This window comes from Ursus americanus, chromosome 7, assembly GCF_024610735.1.
Source record: "Ursus americanus isolate L20-20 chromosome 7, mUrsAme1.1.p, whole genome shotgun sequence".
Taxonomy (NCBI): Eukaryota; Metazoa; Chordata; class Mammalia; order Carnivora; family Ursidae; genus Ursus; species Ursus americanus.
The window spans coordinates 57,600,397-57,611,011 of record NC_142133.1 but is presented as its reverse complement, the minus strand read 5'-3'; the positions used below and the strand labels follow the sequence as shown (position 1 = coordinate 57,611,011).

Sequence of the window (10,615 nt, the reverse complement as noted above, 5' to 3'; positions counted from 1 at the left end):
TGGGGATCATGACCTGAGCCGAAGGCAGACGCTTAACCAAGTGACCCCCCAGGCACCCCTGTTGCATATTTCATACTGTACATTTCTCACACTTAACTCCTTAGTTCTCCAGGGATGGGATTCATGGCCCTGTGCAAGAAGTTCACTGAAGACTGTGTCCTGCAAAGAGCGTGGTCCCGGGTCTGTGGGCACACACGTACTGTGACCGAGTACTTTGGATGGCTCTCTAGAATGGTCACATTTGCTCAGACCGCCCGCAGCCCCTCAGGACCACCACGTCTGACCTGGGCATTTTCCAGCTTTCTCATTTTTGTCAATCTTCATTGCTTTTAAAAAAATTTTTTTTTAAAGATTTTATTTATTCATTTGACAGAGAGAGAAAACACAACAAGCAGGGGGAGTGGCAGGCAAAGGGAGAAGCAGGCTCCCCACTGAGCAGGGAGCCCCATGTGGGACTCCATCCTAGGACTCTGGGATCATGACCTGAGCCGAAGGCAGATGCTTAACTGACTGAGCCACCCAGGGGCCCTTTCATTACTTTTTTAAAAAGGGAATTTCTGAGGGCACCTGGGGGTACAGTTGGTTAAGCATCTGACTCTCAGTTTTGGCTGAGGTCACGATCTCAGGGTCGTGAGAGGGAGCCCTGTGTGGGGCTGTGTGCTTAGTGCAGAGCTTGCTTGGGTTTCTCTCTCCCTCTCCCTCTGCCCCTACCCTCTGTGCTTGCTCGTTCTCTCTCTCAAATAAATAAATAAATCTTAAAAAAAAATTTTAAAAAAAGGGAATTTCTCCTTCTTTCTTTTTATTATGAAACACATATAACAAAACTTTTGCCAGTCTAACCATTTTAGGTTCATTAACACATTAGCATTAATTACATTCATAATGTACAACCATCAATATCTACAGTAGTCTCCCTTATCTGTGGTTTCTCTTACCCACGGTCAACCTGGGCTGGAAACAGATGATCCTTCTGATGAATCACCGAAGGGTCAATAGCAGCCTAACGCTATGTCACAGGGCCTCTGTCCTTCACCTCAGTCCGCGCAGGCACCACACTACCCTGGACCATCACCAGAAGAGTACAAGTACCGTAAGGTATTTTGAGAGGAGTGATCACATTCATATAACTTTTGTTACAGTATATTGATATAATTATTCTGTTTTATTATCTGTTATTGTTGTTAGTCTCTTACTGAGCTTAGTTTCTAAATTGAAATTTATCATAGGTGTGTACCTATAGGGAAAAACAGTACTAGAAGATTCGGTACTACCGTCAGTTTCAGGCATCCACTAGGGGTCTTGGAATACGTCCTGCACGGATGAGGGGTGACTACTGTATTTCCAAAAGTCTTCATCACCACGCACATCGCACATCGTTGCGCATCTCTTCATCTGCTTTTCAATACATTTGCGTTTGATTTCCGCCTTATTCACCACAAGAAAACACATTCGTGAAAGAGAAGGAGCTCCCAAAGAGCACAGAGGCTAACAGCAGGGCTGCCTCTGAATCATAGAGCCTTGAATTTGAACCCCAGCTGTTACCTGTCTGGGTGACCCTGGAAAAGTTACTCTCTCTTTGAGCCTCAGTTCTCTTATCTGAGGAATGGGAATAACCTCTCCAGGTACTTCTAAGTATTAAATGAGGTGATACATGTAGAGGGCTATCACCATTCCTAGCAAAAGTAAGCATTCGACAAATGGCAGTTACTATTACGGTTAATTTGGTTTGGGCTGCCGTTTCATCTGAACCTTCTCTGACACCCTGATGGGGGGACAAGTCATCCTCTATGTGGGCAGCACCTTCCTTACTACCAATGGTCTTAGGCTTGGGGTGTTGTGGAGGAAGAAACAGGACTAAGAAATAATTTAAATGCAGAACCAAATGGAGGGGGAAAAGTTAGATAGCATTCCAATCTTAATCTTAAATAAGGAGCAATCGCCTCGCTGACAGACAGGGCTGCCGGGAGGGAGGACTCTGCTCGGGGCTGCGGGAGTGCACATTCCCCAGCAGGAGGAGGAATGGCTCTGCGCAGCCTCCCGCCCTGCCGGGGAAGATGCTCGGGCACTCTGATACACGTTTGCATCTCAAGGAGTGCCAGGTGTACGTTTTCGTGTGTGTGTGTGTGTGTGTGTGTGTGTGTGTGTGTGTGTGTGTGTTTAAAGGGTGTGATATGCTAACGCACGAGCACGTTTTGAGTCTGAATCCCTTCAATTTAATTGATGACACCAATAATAACCAAAATTGGCAGATTTCACTTATGATGTGAGCTCGCCGCCATCAGTTTTTTGAAACATGAGTCGGGTTTTGCTTCCCACTATTATTATCTTGTGTCTATTACTAGCTGCATGGACTACAGTCATTTCATTAAGCTTGCCAAGATGCAGAAAGGACCGAAGTGAGCTAAACAAAAAAAAAACGGCATTACTATGTAGGAAAAATAAGTGTTTTCAACTCCTAAGAGGGAGAGCCCCGTAGAACCGGCTTGGTGGGTGTTGGCACAGTGTTCTTTCCTTATGCCGTTTAATCAGCTGTTCGCTAGCATTTGAAAAAGAAAGAGAAAATTTAATTAGCCTGTGTAAGTCCTCTTTAAAGTGTTCTTTTTATTTCCCATTTTATCGAGGCACTTCTCTTCCACTTTTCAGAATTCCTAATTATAGAATTTGCTTACTGAAAATGTGTGCTTTAGGCTAGAAAAGAATATTTAGAAATCCTTACCCCAAAGAAAAGCAAGTGGGAGTGGAAATTTGAAAGAGGACCGCCTAATTCAGCACTAAAACCAGTGTGAGAAGCAGTGTGTGCGTGCGTGTGTGTGTGTGTGAGCGTGTGCATGTGTGTGTGTGTGTGTGTGTGTGGCTAAAATGTGCTTTTCAACGTGCTGAGAGGTTGATGGGAATGTTTGATTAGCTCCTCTGAGAAAAGAGAAAAGTTGCTTGGACCTCTCCTTGTTTCTTCTTTAGAATAATTTGGATGGGATTTGTGATGCAGAAAAGCTTAAGGAGAAAAGGATATCCATTCTGTGTGGTGGAAAATTTTTGAAAAAAAAATTGCTCTCTTCAAACAAGGTATGTCTGATGAATTACTAAGCTATGTAGATAGTTTGCTTTCCATTCCTGATTATAAAAACCTTAAAATGTATTGATCATTAAGAAACTGCAATACATACCTTGACCAAGTAATCAGTCTGTACAAATTTTAGTCTCAGGAGAATTGGGAGGGGAGATAGGGGGAGTTGACGTCCTTGTAAACGACTAATATTGTGGAGATCAACTATAAATGAATTGTGCTGAGATAAGATTAGAACAAGATTTTTGACTGCATTTTTATACCAATGTTATTATGGTTAAAACAAGTTGGAAAGTATGACATAAGTCTCTTTATTATGCTGCTCTTTTTTATACCTTGCTTCCTCTATGGAATATGAGAGCAATGTAACAAATTGCTTCCAACGATGTATGAAAAGCAGTATGAGAAATGGACACATTGATGCTAAGTGAAGAGAAATGATTTAGTATGGATCTAAACTTCTCTCCACTCAGATCTCAATGGAATGTGGCTAGTTGTACAGTTCTGTATCTTATTTCTACTGGAAGTGTTTTCTTAGGCTGAATGCTTCTTTAACTGATAAGCCCCAGAAAGGGCTGGTATTGTTAAGTCTACTATTGTAGCTCAACTTTGCCCAGGGAAACAGGGTACGAAATCTCTTCTAATCATGATTTGTGTCAAACCAGTATAAACATGAAATAAATGCCTCCAGCAGAGGTTAAACAGAGAGGGTACGATTGAATAGTTCGACTCAATGGTTTGCTCCGAAAAACCCAGGCATTTTTGCCATCCTCAGATCGAGAGTGGAATTCCAGATTTTCTTTGGGTTTATTGTAAAAATAAAACCAGGCATTCTTGGCCGTGGTGGTTATTCAAAAATGTGAGCGCTAAGAAAATAGCATTTTGCCGTTACGTTGCGTTGCAATAAATTTGGAAGTTTTGGTGGTAAAGTTCTGAGGTTATTTTTCCCTCCGTCTCTTGAAAGATGAAAACACCCTGCAGCAAAGCAAGATCAAATGCTATTTGTTTGTGTATTTTCTCTGTTCTGTGTGTTAGCTGCAAGTGGTGGCTACGCCCCCTCCGGTAGGAAAGCTGGACGTGTCTGTCTTTTATTTATTGAATTAAAATACCCTCTTTTGTAAAAGGGCTTTAGCCAGAGAGTTGTGAGACTAAAGGGCTGCATTTTTAATTGCAACGTGCTGGTTTCCCAGACTAAGCTTGATTTAAATATATCTTACACCTCACCATGGAAAGGAAACACCTAAGAACATTGGAAATGCTTAGTATCCATCCTGAAATAGCATTTACTCTCGGAATATCATTTAGAAGATCTAGTGATCTATTTTGCCAAGTTACTGATTACAGGAAGGATGGCTGCTTTCAGAAAAAACACACTGGGTTTAAAATGGTTTATGAATAGCATCGGGGAAACAGAAATGCTTGTGGCTGTTCTCGTCTGTAATTCCTGTCAGACGTACCGGGGCACAGGAAAGCGGTAGGGTTAGCACTCTGTTCCAAGCCCGGAGTCCTCCAGCACACTAACGGTTCTGCCACCTCCTGGCTGTGTCACCTTGGGGAAGGTGTGCAGCATTTCCTGACTTCTGTTTCCCCATCTGAAAAGGGGAAATCTCAATGCCTGTCCGCACCCCTCCCACAGTGGTCATGAGGTTCCATATTGCTTCCCAGCTCCAATAGGGTTTTGAAACGTGGAAAGTTCTACAGACATGTAATCTCCACCCCCCAACATATTCAAAAGTAGATTACACTGGAAGGAGTCATTGGTCTCAAAATAAATGTTTTGTGGCCTCCAGGAATGTTACTCGTGGCCACATGTGTAAGCTCTCTGCTTGCTTCCCTGGAAGCATCATCCAGGTGGCAAGAGCAGTGGGCGCAGGACAGAGCACACCCATCTGTCAGTAGAAGGGTGTTCCAGCTGTGTGACCTTGGGGAAGTTATTCCACATCTCTGTGTTTCCATTTCCTCACATAGGAAAGGAAGAAGTTGCACAAGATAGTCTCTAAGTTTCCCTCCTAACACTATGGTTCCATGCAGTGGGATCTCTCCAATATCAAGACATGGCCAGGCCTCCATATATTACAAAGTGAAGAAGTATGAAAATGGGGTTTGCAACCTATGGTATATTTAAAATATTTATGTTTACCTAACTAACGACTTTTTGACATATAGAAAAATGAAATGTACTGTAGTGCCTATTATATCAATGTAACACAACTGTGTATATATGTATACACGTGTATATACATTACTATATTATTATAATATAATATATATATGTTATTAAGGACAGTGTGGTCCAAGTTGTATAACAGACTTCTTTCGGGTTTCTGGTGCATTTCTATGACTGTCTGTGTACCCTCGTGTGGAGATAATGTCAAATATCTAAATTTAAGGCCTGCCATGCAAGGCCAAGGCCAAGCGGCCCTCCCGGGCTATGTGGACCTCTAGGAGTTTGTCTGGCAAAAGGATTTGCCACTTCTCAAATGTGTTCACTTCGGCAAGTTACTTAAACTTTCTTGGGCCTCAGTTTTCTCATCTGTAAAAGGGGTCTGTTTTAGTGCCCACCTCAGAGGATGGTGGCAAAAAAGCTTCCATTGGTACTTGGTACACTGTCAGCAGCCAAATGTTAGCAAATATTTTCGTTACTCTATGTGGCCAGAATGAAGAAATCTGATTAGCTATGAAACAAATCAATTGTAATACTCCTCAAACTTTTAAACATTAACTCTGTGGATGTGGGAAGCAAATAGATTTGTGAAGTTATGTGATATTAGTATAATTATGAGAAACGTGTTGCCCTTTCTTCGTCCAGAGGATGTGAGCTAATTCATCAATCAGCAAATGATAAGCAAGAGAGGCAACTTCTGTGACTCTGTAATTCGAGAAACCCCAAGGGCCCCCTCTCCTTGCTTAAGAATGCGTCCCTCTGTGGTTTGCAGGGGGTGGTGGAATTCCTGGCCCTCTGAACATACAGGGGGTGAGCTGCTACCTCGTACACGTATGACAGGTCCTTGTGCGTGTGACAACGAGCAGCTTCTGTGAGAGCAGAGAATAGGTAAAGAAAGGAGCAGTAGAGCAGGACAAATGCAGGTGTGGCGTCAGCACTGGCTGTTGGATATAGTGCCGGTTGTTAATTTTTAATTAAGCTGCAGGAGTACACGCCACCAGCCGGGGCCTCCACAGCCGCTTGTCAGCCCGATCTGGGCCTAACTCCTATCGCTTGCCTGCATCCCTGGACTCACCTGCAGCTCGCCTCTCCAGTTGTGCATCTGTACCCGGCTGGCCCAACTCTTGTCACCAGCCTCGACTGCTGTGCACTGCCCATGGTGAGACCCTGCAGCCACGGGAGTGCACGAGGGCAATCAGGGGCCTGCACCAGCTAGAGTACCAGCAGCGGGGCCTGGCCCTCACCACAACACATGTGTCTATACCTGGCCCCTGCCACTACCCAGGCCCCTGCAGCTGCCCCTGCAGCCCCTGCGTGCACACCACTAGCTCTGCCTGTCACCGCTGCCTGCCCTGGTCTCTAGCCTCGGGATGCTGAAGCATCACTAAGGACCCAAACAGCCCTTGCAGATACCCCCAACATGTTCACCAAGGACTATACCCGGTTGTCAATGTTGGGGACCCCAGCAGCCTGAGCTGTCGAGACATCACACCTCCCTGGACCCAGAGCCACCACAAGCCCCACTAGACCCAGGGTGACAGCCCGCCCCAGCATGCCTCGACCCGCCGGTGAAATCGCCTGACCAAAGTAACCTTCCCTTACTGAAGTCAGGCCATAAAGTCTAGAAGAGGTAACTGGACACCTTCGCAAAGCTATGAGCACCATGAAGAACCAGAGAAATGACATCACCAAAGGAACACAGGAAACCTCCGGTAACTGACCCTCAAGAAATGGAGATACGTGAATGACCTGACAGAGAATTCACAAGCCAATACAGCTAAAGAATTTACCGACATCAGGAAGACAACGTAAGACCAAAATAAGTTCAACAAAGACACAGACCACATAAAAAAGAACCAAACAACTTTTGGAACTGAAGCATAAAATTGTAATTAAAACACACACACACACACACACACACACACACACACACACACACACACACACATTTAAGCCATCTGAGATCACCTAGATGAGTTCCTGTTTGCAGACCAGGAGCCGAAGGACCAGAATCCAACGAGATTCCCAGAGCCCCATGTTCACAATGGAGCAAAGACTATTTTGGTCTTGTTTATTGCATTTTTCTACGGTTACCTCATCCGTTACACAAACAGTTGTGGATACGGGACTTAGAATTTGTTTTTAATCAACTAGAAAACTTTTCCACTTCAACAGACTGCAAATCTTAAAGAAATCCTTAGAGACTGCCTGGCTGACGTGCTCCGGGCTGCCTGGGGAGTTGGCCAAGCAGGCACCCGGCGCTGCTCCGAGCCGAGACCTGCGCAAGCTGCGTGTCATGTGGCGACCTGCAGACGGCGAATCCCCCATGCAGCAGATGCTGCCCGGGCCGAAATCCACTGCCACATTCCAGGGCGAATACCCCGAGGCAGAAAGGTGCACTGAGATAATGGGATGCCAAAGTCCTCTTCTGAGTCAGATCTATAGGCCGCAGGTCTTGGAACAAAAGAAATTCTAGTTCTGTTTAGATTCAGTTTAGGGACTATTTTGGTGTTTGTGTTTTATTTTGCTGTTCACAATTGAAAAAAAAAAACATGTGTGGGCTCATTGCTGCTTCCTATTCCTTCGCTAGGTGCTTTTTTCAATTCTTTTTAAAAATGCTAGATATCATCCCTCAGCCATTTCATTGGTTCAGTTGTCCTACAAGCATCTAGAAGGTTTCCATGAGAATGGGCTGAAGGGCCTTCTAAATCTCTGAGAGAAAAGGAAGGAACACAGGTGGAGAATCGCCCCCTTTCTGGGGCCCTAGAAGAATTTAGCTCCCAAACCCACGTGGTTCCTTCACCAAGCCCCCAAACCAAGCCGTGATTACCCCGGGCAGCGTCTTGCTGAGAGAGACTCAGTGGGTCGCTTTCCCTCCGTAGAATCGTCAGCTGGAGTCTGAATGCGCCACGTTTGCAAGAGGATGGAGATCCAAACGCGGAGGACGATGACGGTACTCAGCGTTCACCACCACCGCAGAACGGAAGTCACGTTCGCTGACACCCGCCCAGCTGTTCTTGCGTGCCAGACACCGGTTTAAGCCCTCTTCCTGCGTTCACTCATTTCGTCCTAGCAGCAACCCTGTGAGGGAGGTCGTAAGGGCTCCTCTTCTACAGATGAGACATCTGAGGCCCTGAGAAGTTAAGTAAGTTCTCCAAGGTCACGCAGCTAGCAAGCGACGGAGCTCAACCTCAAACCCAAAGCAATTCTATCTCCAAAGCTCACGTTCTTAACCTACCAGGCAACAAGTGCACATGGTCCTGGTTTTCCTGTCGTCGCACCCGGTTAATCTTTGCCATCCCTGAACACATCGTTTTCAAGCCAAGTAAATTCCAAAGAAACTATTCCTTCCTGCAAGTAGAGACACAGGGGTAATCCTGATGGAGGGGAGTGGAGGTTTTTTTGCTTCCATCTTTCTTAGATGAGCTCCTGACTTAAAGACACTTTTCAGGTGTGCTGGGCAGACCTGACTCTTGGGGGGGAGGCTGAGGAGCAGACTGCATTATCAAGCCCTATGAGTAGCCGGTCCCCGAAAGGTGTCCTTTACGTTCACTCCGGGGCTAAATTAGCAGCAAGGCACAGAAAGAAACTTGCTTCCTACTGACTCAGACTTCTTCAGAAAAGCACTTTCCCTGATAAGGGTCTCTACATTGACAAGACTCCAGTAAAAATTTCTCAAATTCCTTCCTTCAGTGAAAGAAAGGCTAATGTTTTGTGTGGACATGTGGTAAAAATTCATAAAAACCACCCTTCAGGCTCTAGTGAGAAGGGACTCCGCATTCTTTCTTCTCAGATCCAAAAAGAAAAAAAAAAAAAAGAGAGAGAGAGAGAGAGAGAGAGAGAGAGAGAGAGAAACTATTCCTCCAGGGGAACCCAATGTATAGTTTCCAAGACATCAGATCACTGGCATCTCAATGCTAAGTGAGTTCCGTCCTCCGGGTTCCTGTGTGACCCAGACAGAGAAAACAGGCTTTGGAAGTAAAGGTGTGAGGCAGCTTGCCCAGACTGGCTTTGCTTGTATAATAGAGTGAGTGAATCTATAGTCCAAAAGGCAAAAGGAATTTGGGGAAGCAGAGGTAACACTGAATGACAGGAACAACAAATAGTTATTGGGCTTCCATCGTGTGCCATCCATAATTCTACACGCTTGAGAAGAAGAGTGAACAAAATAGTCACCGTCCTTTTAGAGCCTTCCAGCCTGGGGAGCATACAATAAACAGATACACGTGAGAGGTCTGGTGGTATGATGGGCTGTGAAAAACCTAAGAACAGAAACTAAGGGGGCTGGACAGAGCAGGGAGATGAAGTGATGATTTGCTTTGCATGGTTAGATAAATGTCTGATAAAGGGACATTTAGACAGAGAGAGCGAATGGCGAAGGAAGCCATGGAGCAACCTGTGTGGATACTTGCGGGAAGAACTATCCAGGCAGACGACAGAGCACATGCAAAGGCCCTGAGGTAGCACCATGCTCGGAAGGGCCACGGTGCCTGGAGCAGGCAGAGTGAAGAGGAAAGGTAGTATGGAGGTACTTGGACAAGCCGACGCGGAGGGCACTACCCTAATGCTCCTTGAGTACCCCCCAATCCCCTCACGGCCCACTCACTCACTCCACCTGCGGCTCTTGCCTCCGCCCTGGATGAAATCCGAGTAGGTCCCTTAATATTTCAGACCACACTCAGAATTTTTAAAAAGACCTTGTCCACATTACACCCCCAAACAATCAGTGTGGTCCTTAATATGGATGTAACACTTAAGTAATACTTAAAAACCGAACAATGGCATTCCCAGTTTCAAGTTTCACCTGCCCCCGGGCCTAACTGCTGCTGTGGAAAGGGAGCAGGACTGGATTCTCTCTTTCTCTGCTCTGTGCCTCTGCCCCCCTTCCCCTTGGCTACTAACAACAGTATCTTCATGTCCAGAATTGAAGTGGGTACAGAGAGGAAAGGTAAGGGGACAGAAAGGCCTTGTAAGTGGATACTGTCCTAAGCTGGCCCCCGGGCTCCTTGGGCTTGGCAGGCACGTACAGGGGTTTCTTGCTCACGTGGGGCACTGCCGTGGGTTTGGAGATGCTCTGTGTTTGTTGGGAACCCTGGGTGCTGTTATATATGGATCTGCTCTGGCTGGGCGTTTACGGGGTTCCTTGCTCAGCCTCTGAGCACCCGGTAATCCCTCTGCTGGGCCTCCTGCTGTGGCCGCCTCAGCTGTCCACGCACCTGGCTTGGGCAGGACCTAAAGTGACCCCAGGCTGACGCTGACACAGAGGCTGGTTTGCCACAAGCTCTTCCCTCGCCTGTAGATGTCTGAAACACAAGCCGGATACCAGACCACTGCAAGCCCAAGAGACACAACCACTCAGTCATCTCAAATGGGGCTATTGGACATTC

The 10,615-nt window shown here is 46.0% G+C and overlaps 1 protein-coding gene across 2 annotated transcripts in view; it reads left to right on the top strand.

The window, feature by feature from the left end:
* The first annotated feature begins 2,817 nt into the window (after positions 1-2,817).
* Positions 2,818-10,615, top strand: part of VIT (vitrin) — a 98,277-nt gene continuing 90,479 nt past the window's right edge. For both annotated transcript variants that reach the window (XM_087863734.1, XM_045809083.2), the window contains exon 1: positions 2,818-3,063. The gene's annotated coding sequence lies outside the window, so the exon portion shown is untranslated. The remainder of the gene's footprint in view (positions 3,064-10,615) is intronic.